General features: G+C 51.9%; 1 non-coding gene across 1 annotated transcript; it reads left to right on the forward strand.

The window, feature by feature from the left end:
* Positions 1 to 8,732: 8,732 nt before the first annotated feature.
* LOC122795249 lies at positions 8,733 to 8,886 on the forward strand. The gene has a single exon (XR_006363825.1). It is a non-coding gene; the product is annotated as a 5.8S ribosomal RNA (ribosomal RNA).
* The last annotated feature ends 891 nt before the right edge of the window (positions 8,887 to 9,777 follow it).

Below are 9,777 nucleotides of genomic sequence, written 5' to 3' on the forward strand. Positions count from 1 at the left end.
ATATATGTAACATATACAAACCAAACCATTTATGAAGCTATTAAATATTTAAAATGAATTCCTCCTGAACATGTATAGAACAGTATTATTACTTATGTATTACTGCTTGCTCAGTCGCTTGTACAGATGATGCTGAGATTGCCCTGATCCTTTTGGAGTGTCAGACTTGGGCTACTTAAGCACAGTAGTGAGGAGGCCAAGTAATGGGAATATCTTTTTTCTTTCTAGTGTTGGATTTCAACTCTGTTAACTGTGTCTGTTAACTATTTATCTTTTCTTTTGTATTTGTAAGGCTCTGTAACTATGTATGATCACCTACATAAGAACATAATGGTGACATCGCCCTACACTCTTTGGGTTTGTTTGACATGGGTCTGCTATAACTATAACTACTACTGCTACTGCTACTATAACTACTGCTACTATAACTACTGCAGCTGTAACTACTACTGATGTTACTACTGCTATAACTATTATTATTACAACTACTACTATAACTACTACTGCTATAAATACTGCTACTTCTTTAACTACCGTATTTTCCTGAAAATAAGACCTGGTCTTATACTCTTTCCCCCGACAAAATATGCATTAGGGCTTATTATCAGGGGATGCCTTATTCACCCACACCATCCAACAATCTACCTTTATTCATTTATTCATGTACAAAAATCAACATTTATTAATGAGTACAAGTCGACATTTATTCATGTACAAAAATTTACATTTATTCATGTACACAAATTGACATTTACTTTGTACTTTTTTGTTATTGGACCACAGTTCTAATGCATTAAAACAGTTGTATGAGAATTCTACATAAACAGTGCACCAAATATTTCAACTTCAGAATATTGGCACCTTGGCTTTCACAGTTATTCAAATACAGTCATGTCATCTTCTTCTGGAACATTGTCATAAGTGTCCAACCCCCAAATTTCGACCTGAATTTCTTGTGGCTCCATTTCCTGTAGAACCATTGGCCCCAATCTGTCATGCCTAGCAATAGAGCTCTTCTTAAATGAGCACTGCTTGTCCAAGTAGCCTGCTCAACACATCTGTCAGTGATTTTATCCCATGACTTTTTAACACAAGTCACAACCTCTTGCAGGATAGGCTTCACAAAGTTTCCATGCTGATTTCTCTCCATTCTATTTTCAATGTAGTCATTGAGTTCCATGCGCAAATGGTCATTGAATGGCTTGTTTATTGCAATATCAAGAGTCTGGAGATAGGCAGTCATTCCTGTGGGAATCATTATTGATCTATTCTTCTCTGTGCAAGGAATTTCTTCATTTCTTTAACGTGGTGAGTGCTGGCTGAATCCCAGACTAGCAGACCTCTTTTGCCACCTCGCAAAACAAGTGGCAGCATTACATTGACCAACTTCTTTATAGCTGCTGGTGTGCACCAGGATTTTTCAGTTTCAAGAATGTAAATGCCTGAAACACGTTCAGTCTTATTTTTCTTGCCCTTACTAATGATTAGAGGTGGGATTTTCTTTCCATCTAGACGAATTGCCAAAATACAGGTAACACATGCACTCTCGTAACCAGTGGTGGGAATGTAGATTGACGAGGCACCCTTCTGGTCAATTATTGTTTGAGATCCTTGGCCCATAAACACTGCAGTTTCTTCCATAGCAATCACGTTTGAGAGCTTGTATTTAGAAAAGTCAATGCCATCAACAAAGGACTTGAATGCAAGTGCATGTTTAATAACTTCAGTATCTTCCAGCTTGAACAGTGTTGTTGATCTTCTTAGAGACAGTTCATATCGGTGAAGGAAGCCATCCAGCCAATGTTGTGATGCTTTGAATTCTTCTGGGGATATTTTGAACTGTGGTTCAATTGCGAGGGCAAAAGCTTGGATATCAGCCCTGTGCACAACCAAAGCCTTTGCACTCCTGTTAGCAATCCACTCACAGACGATGTCTTCCAGCTCAGAAAATAATGGTTGCCGACCTGATCCACACTTGCACTTCATAGCATTTCCCTCGTTGGCCTATTGACTGAGGTTATCGTATGCTGAATGCCATTTTTGGACCATTTGGAGGTCTAACTTCTTCCCTTTGCAGAAAGCCATCAGATTCTTTCCCTGGGAGTCCGCCATGATTCCTTTCTTGTATGTGATGGAATAGTTCTTTCTTTTTGCACTCATCTTGTCGGGGGGGGTTAATTTGAAGACTTATGAGACAGAAGTGACAACACAAAATGACGCTGTTTACAAAGAGAAGGCACACCCACAACCATGCACTATCACGTGAGTGTGCTCTACACACGTTGTCTGTATGTTGATCGATCAAAATATGCCTGATGGTGTTTATGGGTCAAGGATCTCAACCGCCAAGTGTGAGTGATGGTTAGGGTTACAGTAAGAATTGTGGAGGACTCCCAGGCAAAGAATCTTATGACTTTCTGCAAAGAGAAGAAGTTGGGTGTCTGAATGGTCTGAAAATGGTGAGCAGAGTACGATAACCTCAGTCAACAGATGTCAATAATATTATTTTATAATTCAACACGTCCATCGTGTGTTATTAACAAGCTTAACTGGGGCTTATTTTTGAGGTAGGGTTTATATCATGACCACCCTGGAAAACCATGCTAGGCTTTATTCTCTGGTTAGGTCTTATTTACAAAGAAATACGGTATGTAACCCGGGAAAAGAGCTCTCCTGCCTGGGCAGAAGTGGAAGCCATGAGGGGGTACCTCCTGATGGAAGTCCTTAAGGGAGAGAGAGGGGGAAAATGGCTGGGCTAGGAGAGCTACTGCCTGGGTGAGGGGGTGCAGACTGCAGTCGCCTCCAGGATGGAAGTTCGGAAGGGGGATAGAGGTGGAAAGGGGCCGGGCAGGGAGCGCTCCCTCCTGTGTGGGAGGGTCCGGATCGTACCACCCAGTGGAAAAAAAGTCACCAATGGAGCATCTGGTGGAAGGCTGCAGGGCCAGGAGTGCTCCTGCCAGGCAGGGGGAAGGCGTCCAGCATCGCCCGGTACCCAACATAGTTCCCGAAATTTCGCAAAGTCACCAGAATGGCTCTGGACTGCAAAGGAGGGGGACATGGAAGTCCCAATGAAGGCATGCCTGTCTCTCGGCGGCCGAGTGGAGTTCCACGAGGGTGGCCAGGATAGGGAGGGTGGTCCCTCTGAGAGGCTCCGAGGGCATGGAGACATGGCACAGCTTGGCAGCCTCCAGGAGATATGTGGGAGATGGAGACTGTGGTGCTCTGGACCTGAAAGGAAGGGGACGTGGAAGTCCCAATGAGAGCATGCCTGCCCCTCGGCGACCGGGGCCGGAGGGAAGTCCACCTCAAGGGCTACGAGGGCAAGGGGGACATGGCTTGGCCAGGCAGCCTTCAGGAAACTTGCGGGAGACTGCTACCATGGTGCTCTGGACCTGAAAATAGGGGGGTGTGGAAGTCCTGATGAGAGCATGCCTGCCCCTTGGTGGCCAGTGTGAGTTCCAAGAGGGCAGCCTGGATTGGAGGGAGGTCCCCCGGAGAGGCTCCAAGGGCAAGGGAGAAATGGCATGGTTTGGCAGCCTTCAGGGGATATGTGGGAGATGGAGACCGTGGTGCTCTGGACCTGAAAGTAGGGGGACGTGGAAGTCCTGATGAGAGAGTGCCTGCCCCTTGGTGGCTGGGGGGGAGTTCCGCAAGGGTGGCCTGGATTGGAGGGAGGTCCCCCTAAGAGGCTCCAAGTGCATGTGGACATGGCCCAGCCAGGCAGCCTCCAGGAGATCTGGGGGAGACGGGGACCATGGTGCTCTGGACCGGAAAGGAGGGGGACGTGGAAATCACGATGAGAGCATGCCTGCCCCTCAGCAGCCAAGGGGAGTTCCACCGGGCTGGCTGGGACCAGAGGGAGGTCCTCCTGAGAGGCTCTGAGGGCACAGGGACACGGCATGGTTTGGCATCCTCCAGGAGATATGCAACATGGGAAAAGAGTGCTCCCACCCGGGTAGAAGTGGAAGCCCGGAGTGGGGAGTCCGTCCCGATGGAAGTCCAGAAGGGAGAGAGAGGGGTGGAAGGTGGCTGGGCAGGAAGCACTCCCTCCTGGGTGAGAGAATCTGGATCACACCCCTGGTGTTATGGAAGTCCTCAAGGGAGTATCTAGCAGAAGGCAGTAGGGCCCAAAGTGCTCCTGACTGGTTGAGTGGGGTCTGGCGGATGCCCCCATGATGGAAGTCCTCAAGGGAGCATCTGGTGGAAGGCTGCGGGGGCCAGGAGTGCTCCTGCCAGGCAGGGAAAAGGCGTCCGATGTCGCCTGGTACCCGACGGTGCTCCCGAAATGTTGCAAAGTCCTCAGAATGGCCCTGGACTGGAAAGGAGGGGGGCTCGGAAGTCACAATGAGAGCGTGCCTGCCTCTCTGTGGCTGGAGGGAGTTCTGCGAGGGTGGCCTGGATCAGGGGGAGGTCCCCCTGAGAGGCCTCAAGGGCACGGGGACAATGGCCAGTCCAGGCAGCCTCCAGGAGATCTGGGGGAGACGGGGACTGTGGTGTTCTGGACTGGAAAGGAGGGGTATGTGGAAGTCCCGATGAGAATGTGCCTGCCTCTAGGTGGCCCTGGGGAGCTCTGTGAGGGTAGCCTGGATTGGAGGAAGGTTCCCCTGAGAGGCTCCAAGGGCACAGCAACACAGGATGGCTTAGCAGCCTGCAGGGGACATGGAGGTGATGGGGTCCCCTGGCGAGCCTTGGGCTGCGGCTGGGTAAAGAAGTGTCTCTGCAAGGTCAAAAGGGTGGGTCACCATGGTAGGCCTTTATGGAAGTCCTTAAGGGAGCTTTGTGTGGAGGCCTGCAGGCTTGGAGACGTCCTGGCCAGGCAGAGGTATTCGACCCTGCCCCGTTCTCAAAGTGGTTCTCAAAAATCACAAAGACCCCAAAGTAGCCCTGGATCAGAAAGGAGGTGGACTTGCAAGTCCATATGATAGTGTACCTGCCCCTCCATGGACAAAGGAAGTTCGATGGGGGAGGACGCACCCTGGAGGTTTGCTCCCCTGATCGCCTGGTGAGCATGCATGATCCTGCATGATTTGACAGCATCCAGGAGTTATGGGATGACGGGGTGTCTCAGAGTGTGAGTCCGGGTCTCAGCCCAAGGGGAGAATTTTCTGCCAGGTGTCTGCATGGGGTCAAGGTGCCCTCATGGGCCTCTTCCTCTCAGCCAGAAGTCCGTATGAGAGTGGATCTGTCCCTCAGCAGCTGATGGGAGTTCCGTGGGGCAGGTTGCACCCTGCAGGCTTGCTCCCCTGATTGTTTGGTGGGCACATGTGATCTGGCATGATTTGGCAGCCTCCAGGGGTTATGGGATGATGGGGTGTCTCAGAGTGTGAGTCGGGGTCTCAGTCCCAGGGGAGAATGTTCTGCCAGGTGTCTGCGTGGGGTCGAGGTGCCATCACAGGCCTTTTCCTCCCAGCTGGAAGTCTGTATGAGAGCAGATCTTCCTTTCAGTGGCCGAGGGGAGTTCCACGGGCCGGTCGCACCCTGCAGGTACATCCCTTGGAAGGGCTGGTGGGCCAGTGTGACCTGACATGATTTGGCAGCCTTTGGGAGCTGAAGGACAATGGGGTGTCCCATCAAAATGCATGAGTGTGAGTGCCCCAGTCTGGGTTCCAGCCCAGGGAGAGGGAAGACAGGGTGTCCTGTTAGAGTCCATGTCAAGCCCTAGGTGATGTCCTGCCAGGTGTCTGTGTGGGATTGAGGTGCCATTACCCACTGTCCATCGATTTATCAGGATGACTTTCTCCCACTGGTGGAGTGAGGTGCAGGTCCCACTTGTCACTAGCTATGAGCGCTGACACACACTGTGCCAGCCTGTGGCCTCTGAGGTCACAGTTGCCGGTCCATGACCAGCACCTCCACTGAGGTGCTCCTATCTGGTTGATCCTGCCAGTAGCATATGCTTGTCTCAAAGATTAAGCCATGCAAGTCTCAGTGCACACGGATGCTACAGTGAAGCTGTGAATGGCTCATTAAATCATTTATGGTTCCTTTAATCGCTCCACCATTACTTGGATAACTGTGGTAATTCTAGAGCTAATACATGCTGACGAGTGCTGACCTCTGGGGATGCGTGCATTTATCAGACCAAATCCAATCTGGGTCTTGGCCCAGCAGCTTTGGTGACTCTAGATAAACTTGGGCCAATTGCGTGCCCTCGTGGCGGCGACATGACATCTGAATGTCTGCCCTATCACCTTTCGATGGTACTATCTGTGCCTACCATGGTGACCACGGGTAATGGGGAATCAGGGTTTGATTCCAGAGAGGGAGCCTGAGAAATGGCTACCACATCCAAGGAAGGCAGCCAGTGTGCAAATTACTCACTCCCGACTCGGGGAGGTAGTGATGAAAAATAACAATACATGACTCTTTCGAGGCCCTGTAATTGGAATGAGAACACTTTAAATCCTTTAATGAGGATCTATTGGAGGGCAAGTCTGGTGCCAGCAGCCACGGTAATTCCAGCTCCAAATAGCGTATATTAAAGTTGCTGCAGTTAAAAAGCTCGTAGTTGGATCTTGGGATCGGGCTGGTGGTCCGCCGTGAGGTGAGCTACCGCCTGTCCCAGCACCTGCCTCTCGGTGCTCCCTTGATGCTCTTAACTGAGTGTCTCGGGTGTCCGAAGCATTTACTTTGAAATAATTAGAGTGTTCAAAGCAGGCTGGTCACCTGAATACTTCAGCTAGGAATAATGGAATAGGACTCCGGTTCTATTTTGTTGGTTTTTGGAACTGGGGCCATGATTAAAAGGGGCAGCCGGGGGCATTCATATTGTGCCGCTAGAGGTGAAATTCTTGGACTGGCAGAAGACGAATGAAAGCAAAAGCATTTGCCAAGAATGTTTTCATTAAAAAAGAACAAAAGTCGGAGGTTTGAAGATGATCAGATACCATCGTAGTTCCGACCATAAACAATGCCGACTAGCGATCCGGCGGTGTTATTCCCATGACCTGCCGGGGAGCTTTTGGGAAACCAAAGTCTTTGGATTCTGGGTGGAGTATGGTTGCAAAGCTGAACCTTAAAGGAATTGATGGAAGGGCACCACCAGGAGTGGAGCTTGCGGCTTAATTTGACTCAACACGGGAAACCTCACCCGGCCTGGAAATGGAAAGGATTGACAGATTGATAGCTCTTTCTCGATTCTGTGGTTGGTGGTGCATGGCCGTTCTTAGTTGGTGGAGTGATTTGTCTGGTTAATTCCAATAATGAATGAGACTCCGCCATGCTAACTAGTTATGCGGCCCAGTGCGGTCGTCTCCAACTTCTTAGAGGGACAAGTGGCTTTCAGCCACACGAGATTGAGCAATAACAGGTCTGTGATGCCCTTAGATGTCCAGGGCTGCACGTGTGCTACACTGAATGGATCAGCATGTGTCTATCCTTGGCCGACAGGTCTGGGTAATCTGCTGAACCCCGTTCGTGATAGGGACTGGAAATTGCAATTATTCCTCAGGAATGAGGAATTCCCAGTAAATGAAGGTCATACGCTCACGTTGATTAAGTCCCTGCCCTTTGTACACACTGCCCATCATTACTACCAATTGGATGGTTTAGTGAGGTCCTCGGATCGGCCCTGCTGGAGTCGATCATGGCCCTGGTGGTGTGTCAAAAAGACAATCAAACATGACTATCTAGAGGAAGTAAAAGTCATAACAAGGTTTCTGTAGGTGAACCTGCAGAAGGATCATTAACATCAAGGGTCCTGGGATGCTGCTGTCCCTGGGTACCATAGGTGGCCTCCCCTCTGTCTGTGCGGGGGCCATCCCTGGGGGTGGCACACCGGAGTCCTCTCCCCTTGATGATGGTTGTGGGTACATCTGGAGGATGCCCAGCTCCACACGGGGTGTTGGTTCAAACCATGAGGGCACCTTGACCCTACGCAGACACCTGGCAGAAAATTCTCCCCTTGGGCTGAGACCCGGACTCACACTCTGAGACACCCCGTCATCCCATAACTCCTGGAAGCTGCCAAATCATGCGGGATCACGCGTGCCCACCAGGCGATCAGGGGAGCAAACCTCCAGGGTGCGTCCTCCCCCATGGAACTTCCCTTGTCCATGGAGGGGCCTCTCCTTGCTCCACCACCCTGACCCTCTATGTCTCTCTCTCTCTCTCTGTCTATGACTCCTATCTCTCTGTGCACCATGGTGGAGGCCAGCGGGACTGAGCCTGTGGCTCCTGGGGGAAGAGAGTAAGGGGAGGGAGAGGTGAGTGAGAGGAGGGGTGATGTCTGTCCCCCCCTTGCCTCCTGGCAGTGGGAGGAAGGGGGGTCCATCCGTGTGGTGGGAGGTGTGGGTGCTCCTCTGCTGCCATGAGGGGATGGTGGTGGAGGTTGCACCTGGCCCAATGGTGCGGTCCACCGTGCACCCCAGAGATGACTGGCTCCCTGTGTGCTAGGAGAAGGAAGAGGGTGCCATCCCGGCAGGGGGACAGTTGCCTCCCCTCTGTCTGTGCAGGGGCCATCCCTGGAGGTAGCACACAAGAGTCCTCTCCCCTTGACGTCGGTCGTGGGTACCTCTGGAGGATGCCCAGCTCCACGTGGGGTGTTGGTTCAAAGACCCAGAAGGTCAGAGGTGTGGCCACGTGCCAGCCGCTACAGGACTCTCTGCTGTCTTGTGGTGTGGGGCCAGTAACCCCAGTCTGGGCGCCGACGACGATGCCTGTAAAACTGCGCATGCTCATCTTGAGGTGTGATGCCGTGTGGGCAGTGGTGCCCTGGTGAATGAGAACTGTACGACTCTGAGCAGTGGATCACTCGGCTTGTGCATCGATGAAGAACACAGCTAACTGTGAGAACTAATGTGAATTGCAGGACACATTGATCATCGACACTTCGAACGTACTTTGCGGCCCCGGGTTACTCCCGGGGCTACACTTGTCTGAGGGTCATCATGCCTTCTATCGCCGCAGGGGGTGTCCAGCCCCTGTCGAGGGTGTGCATGAGGAGTCGAGGGAACCTGCTGTGGGCCACCCTGTCCCCCCAGGGAGAGACACGGATGGAGGAGATGAGTTCCCCGCTGCCCTGAGCCAGGAAGCCCATCCGAGGAATGGAGGGAGCAAGTGCATGTCCGGCCAGCCCCTCTGGAGGCTGTCGGTGGTACCACCATCAAGCTGCCTTCCTGGGGTAGAGCCAGATGCTCACCCACCCACCTGGTTCCTATGTCGGCTGTCGTCCTCCGCTGCCCAGAAGTCCGGCGTCGGTGAGCGGGTGCGTGGGGGTTCCCGGGGTGGGGGAAGGATGGCCAGTCTGTCCACCCCCCCTCCTCTGAGGCCCCCACCATCTCGCCACTCACCCGTGACATTGCTCTGAACACGACCTCAGATCAGACGTGGTGACCCGCCGAATTTAAGCTTATTAATAAGTGGAGGAAAAGAAACTAACCAGGATTCCCTCAGTAATGGCGAGTGAAGTGGGAAGAGCCCAGTGCCGAATCCCTGACTGGGTGACGGGCACAGGGAAATGTGACATACGGAAGTCTGTCTCCTCGGTGCCACCCAGGAAGCCCAAGTCCTTGTGATCAAGGCTCACCCCGCGGACGGTGTGAGGCTGGTGGTGGCCCCCGGCGTGTCGGGATCAGGTCTTCCCGGAGTCGGGTTGTTTGTGAATGCAGCCCAAAGCAGGTGGTAAACTCCATCGAAGGCTAAACAACGGCACCAATAGCGGACAAGTACCGTAAGGTAAAGCTGAAAAGAACTTTGAAGAGAGAGTTCAAGAGGGTGTGAAACCGTTCAGAGGTAAACGGGTGGGGTCCTCGCTGTCCGCCCAGAGGATTCAACCCA

The sequence above is a fragment of the Protopterus annectens genome, chromosome 2.part1, assembly GCF_019279795.1.
Source record: "Protopterus annectens isolate FY-2018-M chromosome 2.part1, PAN1.0, whole genome shotgun sequence".
In the NCBI taxonomy this organism is placed as follows: Eukaryota; Metazoa; Chordata; order Ceratodontiformes; family Protopteridae; genus Protopterus; species Protopterus annectens.